Source organism: Diabrotica undecimpunctata, chromosome 9, assembly GCF_040954645.1.
Source record: "Diabrotica undecimpunctata isolate CICGRU chromosome 9, icDiaUnde3, whole genome shotgun sequence".
Lineage (NCBI taxonomy): Eukaryota > Metazoa > Arthropoda > Insecta > Coleoptera > Chrysomelidae > Diabrotica > Diabrotica undecimpunctata.
The window spans coordinates 5,156,969-5,170,571 of record NC_092811.1 but is presented as its reverse complement, the minus strand read 5'-3'; the positions used below and the strand labels follow the sequence as shown (position 1 = coordinate 5,170,571).

The following is a 13,603-nucleotide window of genomic DNA, read 5'->3' as shown; positions in this document are numbered from 1 at the left end:
TATTTGAAAAATAATTAGGTTTATGGTTATCTGTTGATACAGGGTGTTCTTTTTTGACTCGTAGCTTAGTGAGTTTTAAAATTTAAAGTTGTCATAACTTTGTTATTAATAAATATATTTTAATGAAATTTTTGTCATAGCTATTTGAAGCCACTCTAAATTCAGTGGCGTAGAAATTTTTTTAATAAAAAAATCGCTAATACAAATTCTCCATTTTCGACGAAGAAAAAGTATCGTAGAATGCCCTGAAAATTTAACTAAATATTTCATATTTTGTCCCGCAATAGACCTTTTATTACATGACATTAAAAAAATTTGGTTAAAATCGGTTAACAACTTCAAATTTTATAGAGATGTTTCCAATATAAATGGGTCACACTATACTTATATAAGCATGAGCGAATAATCGAGAAGAATAATCCCACAAAGAATTTATTTATATTAAAGTATAAATTCCTGAATAAAGTATTGATTTAACAAAAATATTGCCAAGACTAACAATTTTACAAGAAAAATCTAAAAAATAAGCAAAATATATTGCCCGCAACTATTCGTTCATATTTTGTTTAAAAAATTGCAAGCCAAGCAAACTTGATCCTGGTTCATTTATTTTGTATACACTGATAAAATACGCTATTATAGCATGACAGATAAATAGTAGTGGAATCGATCATTGTCAAGATGTTATCAAATACGGCAAACTATTTTATCACGGGGATTTAACTTTAAATAATGTAAGAATGGATTCAGGATGTTTGTATAACATTAACACGACATATATATTTTGTCTGAAGTTTACAAATACACGTAAACATCGCGGATGAAAGTAATTTTCGAAGTTTACTCAGAATATTACTTGAGACATAAACTGTTCATATTTATTTCTTTTCTTGTTCTTCTTAATTTGTTCCTCTGACTATTACTTCTACAGTTTTCGATTGTACGGTCGCCATTTTTAAACAACTATACAGGGTGCTCCTTAAGTAATTGCACAAAAAGAAACCGTAGATTCTACACTTTAAAATATTACGATTTAATCCAAATTGCTTTAATAAAATGTTGATACTAAGAAAGATACAGGGTGTTTAAGTGCAAATTTAAAATTTTAATTTTCGCTATAACTTTTATGTTTGTGAATATTTATGTATCAAAATTCATAACTGGGTACTATTGAACATCATAAATTATAATTTGATGCATGCTTTAATGTAGCTGATAGAGGGCGCCACATATGTGACATACATTTGCACTTAACTTTTTTGCTCTGTAAGCTACCAGTGTTTGTGATATAAAATGTTAAAGATACATTATTTTAACAAAAAAAAGTATACTTGTTAATAACTTCAAAACTCAACAGTTTTCGAGATAATCGCATTTTACAAATCAACTACATAATTCAGATTTATCGCAATTACTCCAAGCAACGAAAGAAAATTAGACAAAAACACCAATACTTCTGAATTTTGGTATAAAATGCCTTTAATAAAGTTAATAGTTAACGAAATATTAAATAAAATAAATATATTAGCAGGATAGAATAATAGGATTTGACAAAATAACAGAATAATTGGATTTTACATCAAACATTTTAGGTTTTGTATTAAATTAAAGTTATAATCAAAGTATTAGATAAATTGCTGGAAAAGCCACAATAAATAATAGAAAACACATATAATTTTCCATACGAATAAACTATTTTGCTATAGACTAGAGATATGCGTTTTAAAGAAGAATTTGTTCGGATGAAATCCAATTTTAGCCTCCAAGGTGACCGGACATAAACTCTAGTGATTTTTTCCAATATTTATTCTACTACATACAAAATAAATGAACTACTTAATGGGTTATAAATAAATATAACCAACGGATCATTTTCATTACACTTTTATGAGATTTTTAAGACTCTCTGTGGACACAATCATAAAGAAAATTACGATCCAATTACGTCCTTCTCTTCTCGTGATCACGATTGCTATAACAAAGTGTAAGAATCTCAATTAAAACGACATAATTTCAACTACTTTTGATAGTCATCTAAACATAAAAAAGTAACCGAAAACTACAAATTATTTCCCGAGATAATCCATATCACGCATTGCGGCTGAACAAGGATAAAGATGAAAGGTTTATTACAAAAGGGACCTCATCATTACTTTGAAAACTGAATGAAACAAAAAGTATATAAAACTGGAGCTTAAGCGTTTGATAAGGCCGCAACAAAAAGGAGCCCGAGTGGTGTGTGTATGTATGTGATAAGTTTGAGAATAAGGTAATAACCAGCTGAAGTTGAGCCGGTAAAGTCTGGTGAATATAATGTGTGGTATTCAGTTTTATTTTTTTTAAATATATGGCTGTTTATAGACTATACTGTGTGATAAGTAAAATTAAACCTGAAAAACAAAACGAATCTTAACAAAATGTTGTAGAGTCTTTCTCGAAACTGAACTTACTGGAATAGAATGTCCAGGATATCCTTGAAATTGCTCTTTTTATAAAGCATATATTTACTAATAGGCTCTTTTTATTACTATTACAAATGAGATTCGTAAAATGTTACAGTATCCGGTGTTACTGTATGGTATATACTAATACAAAGATGCCTAGACGTCAGTCGAGATATATCTTCTTCTTAACATGCCATACACCAAAGTGCGTAGGCGACTATCTCATTACTAGAATTCTGTTCTTGGCGGCGTGACACAGCTCGCCTGTATTGTGTATTCCTGTCCATTCTTTAATATTCCTTAACCAGGATAATTGTTTGCGGCCGGCTCCTCTCCTACCTTCGATCTTCCCTTGTAGGATTAATCGAGATATATACGCATGTTTTATTGACTATAATAAAGCATTCGATAAAGTACGAGATGGACAATTATTGAATGTCTTGAAATCAAAGAAGATTGACTACAACGACCTCAGGAGCATATCAAATTTATACCATAAACAGCGAGCAAAAGTACATGTTAACAAACAACTATCAGATGAAATTGAAATTAGACGTGGAGTGAGACAGGGATGCATACTGTCGCCAATTCTTTTTAATGCCTACTCCGAAGAGATTCTATAGGGATTCTTGAGGGTAAAACTGCTGGAATAAAGGTAAATGAAGTTCCCATTAACAACATTAGATATGCGGACGACACCGTGATCTCACCCGAAAATATTGTATATCTTCAGAGACTAGTGACCAGAATAGCGGAGTATGGAAAATAGTACGGTCTAACAATGAACGTCAAGAAGGCGAAATTATAAGAATATCGAAAACTCAAAGAAATAACGAGAATCTTCTAATAAACGTAAGCAAGATTAACTCCACAAATGATTAGATTCAGAATATCAAAATCAGAATAGAAAAGGCTAGAGTAAATTCCAACAAAATGAGAAGAGTGCTATGTACAAGGGATTTAAAATTGAAACTAAGAGTTAGGTTGGAGAGGTGCTATGTTTTTTCGACTTTGATTTATGGAATGGAATCTTGGACCTTAAATGCGACATCAATAAAAAAACTGGAATCATTCGAGCTGTGGGTGTATAGAAGAATTCTGAAAATCGTGGATAGAACACATCACAAACAAAGAGGTTCTGAGAAGGATGAATAAAGAAATAGAAATTTTAAATACAGAGAGAATTACACTTTGCTCCAACTGATTATTCAGGGAAAGATCCAAGAAAAGAGAAGCATTGGGAAGCGTAGAATGTCATGGCTACGCAACCTGAGAGAGTGGTACAGATGTACATCAAATGAACTTTTCAGAGCAGCCGTCTCAAAAGTCCGAATAGCTATGATGATTGCCGACCTCCGCCGCGGAGATGGCACTTAAAGAAGAAGAAGAAGACTGTATGGTATAGAAGCATAGACCATGCCAGAAGAGCTACTGAAAACTATATCTATCTTTGAAATGTCTAAGCAATAAATGTAAATGAAAAGAAGCAATGACGCTAAAAACGCAAAAATAAATACTCTTAATGATCTAGTTATGAAAGATAACCTCGTAGCATACAAAATATTGAAGCTCTAAACAACAATAAAAAAGACACTATAGGTTTGAATGTTATCCCAACAGAACCATGAAAAGAGAATGTGAATCTATAAGAATCTGTAGTACAAACCGAACCCAGACCATCTCGAGAAACACGAAGAAATTCAATATCAACTTAATATCAAGATTTTTGCTCAAAAATAGGAAACCCACTGGAAAAGAAAACATAGCCATAGAATTTTTAAAATACGAAAGCAGCCTACCGAAATTTAGACTTGTACATATTATAAATATGTGCTGAAAAAAATGCAAAATGCTGTTTAAGAAAAAGACAGAGAAAATTGCGACAACTACCAAGAAATAAGCCTACTTAACTGAATATAATCAGAGCGTACAAAGAAGTTCTATTACAAGAAGGACACAATTGTTTCAAAATACAGATCGTACACAGAGGGATGTCCGTATTATTTTGGATTTTAAAGAAAGATGTTTCGGACAGATTGGAAGCCTTCGAGTTATGGGCCTACAGAAGGATATTAAGAATAAGTTGGGTAGATAGAGTCACGAATGTCGAGGTGTTGAGAAGAATGGGAAAAGATAAAGAGGTTTTAAATACAATTATTAAAGTCAGAAAACTGCAATATCTGGGACATGTCATGAGGGGCGAGCATTTTAACTTGCTGCAATTAATAATACATGGAAGAATACAGGGTAGAAGGAGTCGCAGAAGAAGACGCATCTCCTGGTTAAACAATATGAGAGCTTGGTTTAACTGCACTTCTGCTGACCTCTTTAGAGCAGCGGTGTCGAAAATGCGAATTGCCATGGTGGTTGCCAACCTTCTTAGAGGAGATGGCACGTGAAGAAGAAGACACAGAGGGATTAATTACGTTAAAATTAATAATAGAGCGGGAAGACTAACTAGCGATGGTATTGCTTCTTCCTTCTTCTTGCCAAAACCTTTACTAAAACTCCTTCTTTGATGGCATCCTTATTATAGGCAAAATATTCAATCCTATCATTATTGTCAGACTCATCCAAGTCAGACGTTTCACTTTCTGTTTCGTTATCACTTGGTGGCTCTTCTTCACTTTCGTTTTCAGTTTCATCCGGTTGATGAGCTACAACACTTTTTCCTGGCTCGACATTTAGTTTGGTTCGCTTAATATTTCGTCTGGATGGTGCAGCGAATATATTTTCTTCTTCAGATAATGTACCAAAACGTTGTCGATTTGGCCGACTATTTCTTCATCTTCTCTAGCTAACTTATTTTAAAACTTTCTCGGGGAAATAAGGAATATATATATATATATATATATATATATATATATATATATATATATATATATATATATATATATATATATATATATTCAGGAATTCTACAGTATTCACTGCCTTCCCTCGCTCAACCGTTTCCATCTCTCTCTGTTGTCTCATTCTCCAACGTTTAGGCCTCTCTTACTCGTCCTCCTTTCCTCCTTCCTATGGGGCTCCATTCGTTTATTCTCTTTATCCATCTGCTGTCGCTAGTTTTTCTTACATGTCCATACCACAGTAGTCTTTTTTGTTCCATATATGTTAGTATGTCTATTTCTATTGATGTTTTTTCAGCCTGAAGTATATTTTGAATAGGGTTGGAGATGTGAAACAACCTTGCAGGAGCCCTTTTGTTGGGGTGAAGTCTCCTATGATTCTTGTTCCCATTTTAATGGACACTTTATTTTCTTTATACAGAGCTTTTGTAGTGTCTATGAGTTCCATCTGTATTTCTAATTTGTACATTGCCTCCCATAGTTCTGACCTTGGTACAAAGTCATACGTCTTTCTCAGGTCCACATATGCTAAATGTATATCTCTATTTTTTGCATTTTTCTTTTCCAGCAGTTGTTACAGTGTGTATATGTGGTCTAAGCTTGATCTTTCTGCCGTGAAGCCTGCCTGATCCTCCCCAATTTTGCCTTTTATCGCTTGCTCTATCTTTTCTCGCAGTATATTTCCATATAATCGTTCTATTGATGATATTACGCTTACTTCTCTGCAGTTTTCACATCGTTTTCTATATTCTTTCTTAAATATAGATGTCACATATGCCTCCGTCAATTCCTTTGGGAGCTGTTCTCCATTGATGGCTTTCTGAAATATCCATTTTATCATCTGGTGTAATTTTTTTAGCCGTACTTTATAAGCTCAGGTCCCGGTGCTTTCTTATTTTTGATTTATTTAATGGCCGTTCTCATTTCTCTATCTGTTATTTCCGTTTCTTGTTGTGGGGATCTACTTCGTCTTCGCCTGTTTTCTTTTACAATGAATTGTGGTCTTTGTTCTGTTAATAGTTCCTTGTAATAGTCCTTCCATTCTTTGTCGTGTATATTTATCAATTTAATTTTTTCTTTTGAGTTTTGTTTCAACCTTCTCAGTACTTTCCATGACTCCGAAGTTCTTGTACCTCCTATGTATGTTTTAATATTTAAGCAGATTCATATTCAAAGTATTCATTTTCTGTAAATAAGATTCTTAATCTTTTACTGTTTTTTTCAATTTAATTGTACAAATACTTCAACCAGGCCATTATTTTTCAGCAAACACTTGATGGCCAGATCCATAAATCATCTACTTCCATCTTTACATAATATTTTCTGATAATGTAGCCAATATATCATCAATACGTTATGTTATAACATAAACTACTTTAAAATAAATTAATTTAAATTTTTTTCTTTAACATACACAAACCTCCACATGATTGACTTTAGCGCCGAAAAACAACTTTTCACAAAATTTATAATGGATCATTTATTTATGGAATGTGTTTTATAATATATAGTTAGTTTATCTAATGAATAATTTATAAAAAAGTCAATACCATATTGCGTTTTTCTGCAATATGAAAAGAACGCAACAGTGTGACAAAGTGCATGTGTTATTTTAATATCAAGGTTAGTAGGTCTGTTATTTTTAGACTATCAATACTTATTTTAAAACTATTTGTAGAAAATATAAATGTTGGGAGACCAATTTTCAATATTTAACTAAATGTACAGAAGAAAAAAATGATTGGCGCTATAAGGCTAGGGTTTTGATAATCAAATGTAATTTTGCAAGATGGTGGTAAGAACCAACGTGTAAATATATATAGGTACGGGTTCGTTTTGAGAAACCCTCAATTTAGAAGAGTGATATCATAGTTTAAACGTGGAATATCCTCAAATTTAAATGTACACAGCGACCCTCGAAAACTGCCTGTTTTCTCGATTGCAATTTGCGTTTCCTCATAAGAAATTAATTACAGAATATATAAAGTAGTATATTTATTTGTGCTTCTCTATAGTAGACTTGACCAGAAGTTGTCGAACAGTGTAGCCAATTCTTGTTCACAAGTAGTAATTATGGTCATACAAAACCTGTATTCTTCCACGCAGCGATTATTACCGTCATAAAAATACAAAAAACCTGATTTTTTCAATAGTAAAAATTAAGCAGAAAATTGTAATGAAATAAATTTTATTTATATGTTCCGTTTCGTTACATATTTAAATTTATAAAATAAAAATCGATATTTTAAAACAATATTTTTCAATCGTTTGGCAACTTTGGAATTAGCGAGGGAACTCCGTTTCAATTCAGATCCACAGAACGCCGTCAAACTAGTTTTTGTCGAGCAACTGCCCATCAACAATAGGTTATTTACATTGGCGTATCTGAGAGTAGGGTATTTTATGCGATAAGTTTGTGTTATTGATAAAACGTGTTATTGATAATACGAGTGTTATAGTTTGTCGTTTTATAGTAAATGTTTAGTTATATTCTGTGATTATTTGGTTTGAGTTTTATTGGAGTTGGACGAAAAACCGAGTTGTTCCAAGAGAAGACTGCAAAATTCTGATGTTGATTCCAAAAATGAAATGCCGCAAAAGAGACGGAAAATGTTAACGTCCGAAGAGAAGGTAATAATACGAAACGTTTATGAAGCAATTGTTGGCAGAAAAATGGAATTAAATGTTAGCCAAGCGGTCGACATTTGTAGCAGTTTAACAAAAGTATCCGTTAGCTGTATTTATCGTGTACTTAAAAATACATCGGAAAATAAAAAGCAAGAAAAACGTAAAACTAGAGGTAGGAAAAGCATTGTTTTGGATGACGAGACAAGGAATATTATACGTCGAAAAATTTATTCATTTTATTTTCGGAATGAAATTCCAACACTGAAAAATATTTCTCAAGAGCTCGAAAACGATGACTCCTTACCCAAGATATCTCGTAGAGTCTTAACCAGGACCATGCGTGAAATGAACTTTCGATATGTAAAACTCAACAGAAAAAGTATGCTATTAGAAAAAAATAAAATTATTGTGCGGAGAAGAAAATATTTAGAAGAAATACGCAAAATTCGTAGCACTGGACGCAAAATATGTTATTTGGATGAAACCTGGATTAACCAAGGTTGGAAAAGGTCATACAGTTGGAAAAGTTTGGCAAGATTTAAATGTCAAAAGTAAACGCGAAGCATTTATAGAAGGCTGATATACAGGATTAAAAGCTGCATCAGGAAAGGGACGGCGTTTAATCGTCACCCAAATAGGAAGTGATACAGGGTTTCTTGATGATGGTTTTCTTCAATTTGAGTTGAAAAAAACAGGTGATTATTAAAGAAATTGAAAGGGAGGATTCAAGAATGGCTTACAGAAAAGGGGATTGCATACGAAGAATCAATACTCAAAATTTAGCTCCTTGACATTGCACGGTTAAGGAAAATTGAATATCTTAAATATGCTGTAGATGAAACTGCAAAAGATTATGGTGTCAAAGTTCTGCGTCCACCACCTTATCATCGCGAACTTATTCCCATTGAACTTATCTGGGAGCAAGTGAAAGGAGATGTAGCACGCAATAACAAAACGTTCAAATTAAACGAAATTAAGAAACTTTTGATTCAAGCAATCCTCCATGTAACTCCAGCGAAATGGGCTAAATGTATAGGCCACATAATTAAAGAAGAACATCGTATGTGGGAACTTGACACTCATATCAAAGTTTTACTAGAGCCAATTATAATTACACCAGGTGGTGAAGATAATGACAGCGATAGCAGCACTGCATCTTCAGGTTTAGACAGCGAATAATATTTTCTAATAGTTTAATAAGAACATCAGCATAAAAAAACCAAAAACAAAAAAAAACGAGAAGAACATAGTAAGTGTGTATAGTGTTTGTGTTTAAACACATCAAACATTATTTTTATTTTATTTTTATAGAATTTTATTTTGTTTTATAGGATTTTATTTTGTTTTGTTTTATACTGTTTAAGTGTTTTGTTCATTTTATTTAATAAGACAATATGGCTCTTGGCGAACACCCATTTAAAAAAAGTATCGCGCCACAAGACATACCTCTGGGGTGGTGTGGAAACTGTCTTAAAATTTGTTTTAAAAAAATTTCATTGTGTAACTATTTAAGGACGGGTCACGTCAAAAGACGTTTTAGCGTAACTTCCGCGACAGCCGGTTGGCATCAGTAAACTTTCTGCAAAATTACTTCTTTTTTATAGCTTTTTGTTTGTGGCATTCTGTATTTTTAGGGGAATGTAGGGAATGAGCCAAAAAATATTTATTCATATGTTTATTTATTGACGTTTCGATCTCTATATCCAGAGACCGTTTTCAATTATACAAATGATAGTACTATTTATTATCTATGGCTTTTCGCTTGTCGTTCTGTATATTTAGAAATGATGTTGGGAATAAGCCACAATATATTTATTCAAATGTTTAATTTACGGACGTTTCGATCTCTATAAAGAGATCGTTTTCAAACATACAAATGACAGATATATTTATTTTTCTATAGCTGCTTGTTTGTGGCATTCTGTATTTTTAGGGAGAAGGTTGGACATAAGCCACAATATATCTATTTACATGTTTAATACATTGACGTTTCGATCTCTATTCCGTTTTTAAAGATAGAAAAAAAAAGAAAATAAACAAGATAAGATTATAAAAATATATAATAATAAACAAATAAAATAAATATAACTACCATTTATATCTTTGAAAGCGGTCTTTGGATAAAGAGATCGAAACGTCAGTAAAAACTTGTAAATAAATATATTGTGGCCTATTTCGAACATTAATATTTGAAAAATAAAATATAATTAACGTTAAAATAAAAGTAAGTGTACGTCACTGGATTTCCAAACGGCTTTCCGCATTTCTGGGCCTTTAAACGATGACTCACTCTCTCAAATAGTGAAATTATACCATATGTATTCTTTCCTTCTCTTTTTATCTTCTTCTTCTTTGGGTGCCGTGTCCGTATTCAGACGTTGGCCGTCATCATGTTTACAATTTCCTGAAACCTTTCTCTGTCGGCTGCTGCGCGAAATAATTCTTCTACTGTGGAACCACACTATTGTCTAATATTACGCAGCCATGAAAGTTTCTTTCGACCAATCCATCTCTTTCTTTTAACTTTTCTTTGAATTATAAGGCGAAGTAGATGGTATTTAGGTCCTCTAATTATATGGCCGAAGTATTCTGTTTTTCTTCTCTTTATGGTGTTTATAAGCAGATGTTTTATGTTTCTCTTTTTATCACGTACCATTAAAATAGAAGTTGTTAGTTCTTCTCTTCTTAGAAATTGGAATACTTGGGGCACATCATGAGAGGTGAAAAATACGAACTACTAAGGAATATAATGCAGGGTAAAATCAAAGGCAGAAGAAGCGTAGGAAGACGAAAAATCTCGTGGCTACGCAATCTCCGTGAATGGTTTGGATGCAGTTCAATTGAACTATTCAGGCGAGTAACGAACAAAATTATAATTGCCAGAATGATTTCCAATCTTCAATAGGAGCGGAACTTGAAAAATAATAAGTTCTTCTCATAAAAATACCCACCAATAAAATAATTACAAATTATCTAGTAGCATCTTTTCAGCTAAACTTATAGCCAACGAAGAAACTCTGGAATTACTTGAGATGTTCAATTAAAAACATAGATTTCAGTTCATATAAATCAATAATTTTATAAATTCGGACTTGGGGGCATCTCACCTGAGCTTATAAAGTACGACAACTTAAGGCTAAAATAAAAAATGTCAACTCAGAGCTACAGCCAGAAATAAGCAAATCAGAAATAAAGAAGGCATTGAAAGAAATGAAAAACAACAAATCGCCTGGAAAAGATGGAATAACTGCAGAGATGCTGAAATATGGTGGAAAAGTGGTAATTAATACTTTACATTCCCTTTTTAACAAAATATTAAAAGAAAAAAGAATCCCAAACAACTGGAAGGAATCCGTAACCATTATCCTACACAAAAAAGGGGATAAAGCAGATATAAAAAACTACCGTCGTATAACACTCCTCAATGTAATGTATAAACTCCTCAAAAATTTTAACCAATAGATTGACGACAAAATTCGACGGATACCAGTCGAAAGAACAAGCTGGTTTTAGAAAGGGATTTAGCACAAGTGACCATTTACTAAGTGTGAAAATACTTATAAAACGAGCAAATGAATACCACATTCCTCTATATATAGCGTTCATAGATTTCGAAAAGGCTTTCGACAGTGTCGAACATTGGGCAGTGAAAAGTTCTTTGATTAACAGCAGAATTGACCACAGATATACGGAACTAATAGCCAATATATATAAGGAAGCCAAAACAACAATTAAAGTATATGAAGGAACAAAATCAATACAAATAAATAGAGGCGTGAGACAGAGTGACATAATATCACCGAAACTTTTCAATCAGGCTCAGGAAGATATTTTTAAAATAATAGAATGGGAAGAAAAAGGTATAAAAATTTATGGACAACGCTTGAACCATCTAAGGTACGCTGATGACATCGCATTGATAACCGATAAAAAAGAAGAATTATTTGAAATGATGAAAGAACGTAGAAGCTGGAAAGATAGGCCTTAATATGAATTACAGCATAACCAAAATCATAACAAATACAGATGAAGACATCACAATCAGGATCGAACAAGATGAAATAGAACAAGTTCAGGATTATAATTATATATCTGGGTCAAACTATAAAACTTACCAAAGAAAACCAAACAGCGGAGATAAAAACACGAGTTAGACTGGCATGGGCGGCGTTTGGCAAACTAAGCTACATTCTTAAAAACAAAAGATATCCACAGTATCTTAAGACCAAAGTATACAATCAATGCGTACTCCCTATTCTCACTAATGGTTCCCAAACGTGGACATTTACAAAAGCAAACATGGACAAAATCATAAAAACCCAAACAGTAATGAAATACAAATGTTGCACATAAGACTAATGGATAAACAGAGAACCGAGGGGATAAGAGAAAAAAGAAAAGTGAGGGATGTTAGACAAGAAGTTGCAAAATTGAAATGGAGATTTGCCGGACACAATATAAGACAAAAAGAAGACCGATGGAACAAAATTCTTATAAGTTGGAGACCGTGGAAATCTAAACGAAGCAGAGGAAGACCCCAAATGAGGTGGACAGATGATATCAAGAAGCACGTGGGCTTTAGGTGGATGACTGTAGCGACAGACAGAGAAGAGTGGAAAAGGATTGGGGAGGCCTATGTCCAAGGATGAACCGAAGAAGGCTAATTAGATAGATAGAATAAAAAAGTTATTAACATTCAAAAACGGGGGTTTTGTTGTTTATTTTGCAATAACTTTTTTGTTTATTAACCGATTTTAATTCAGCGTATCTCATTTTGTGTACTTTTTTTTTTAAGTTGTCTGTTAAATTTCTAAATAGGCAAGTCTTTAAGTTATAAGCAAAATAATGAGTTTGACTTTTAATTGTTTATTTAAAAATATTTTCATTAAAAAACTGATGAATATCTAGATGAGAGTCTTTTTGTAGTATCTCATACTTCACATTTCAACTTTCAAACCTGTCTATACAGTTGTGTAGAGTAAAAAACTAATTTATTTGGACTAACATGGCTCATAAGATCTGGCCTAAGATTTGATCATTCATATTTTCCAAATATTACGGAGATTTGAGAATAAAATATCGAAAAATTAAATATTCGTATACTTTAAAAGTAGCTATCACTCTATACGTCCAACTATTTTGAACATTTTTATTCATCCCTATAAAGAAATTTTATATATTTTAAAAGAAATCCCAAGTGCAATAATTTTATCATTATAAACAATTTTTGTTTCCCCCATAAGTACTCTAGTTTCAAACTATTCTATTTATTTCGTGGTGAATTATATATTTCGTCTCTCGAAATCCCAACCAGCTAAAACGCCTCAAATAATTAAATTTATCCCCCAAAACATCCATAATCCTACCTGAATCGTCGTCTCCGGTGATACCTGTTGAATGCAGTATTAATCAAGACAGCAACAGCCACGAAACGGCGGGCGACAGAAAGTTTATCGAGAGCAACGGGACTCCGTTCCACTGTTTCCAGAGACGCCTCGCGACGCACTGCTAGCAGAAGAGCTTTGGCGGCGTTGGCAGAGACAGACGCCTTCGTGTGCTGTGGCGTGCTGGGTCCGCAGATGACCAGCGCACTACGGGAACGATGTCGGTTGCCGACACCGCGGGAAGAAGTTGAGTGAACTTGGGGGATGCAATGAGCGAGAAAATACTGACATAATA

The 13,603-nt window shown here is 33.0% G+C and overlaps 1 protein-coding gene across 1 annotated transcript in view; it reads right to left on the bottom strand.

Moving 5' to 3' along the window:
• Positions 1-13,394, bottom strand: part of LOC140449445 (vasoactive intestinal polypeptide receptor 2-like) — a 482,093-nt gene extending 468,699 nt beyond the window's left edge. Inside the window, exon 1 of the mRNA XM_072542619.1 lies at positions 13,291-13,394. The gene's annotated coding sequence lies outside the window, so the exon portion shown is untranslated. The remainder of the gene's footprint in view (positions 1-13,290) is intronic.
• Between the last annotated feature and the right edge of the window lie 209 nt (positions 13,395-13,603).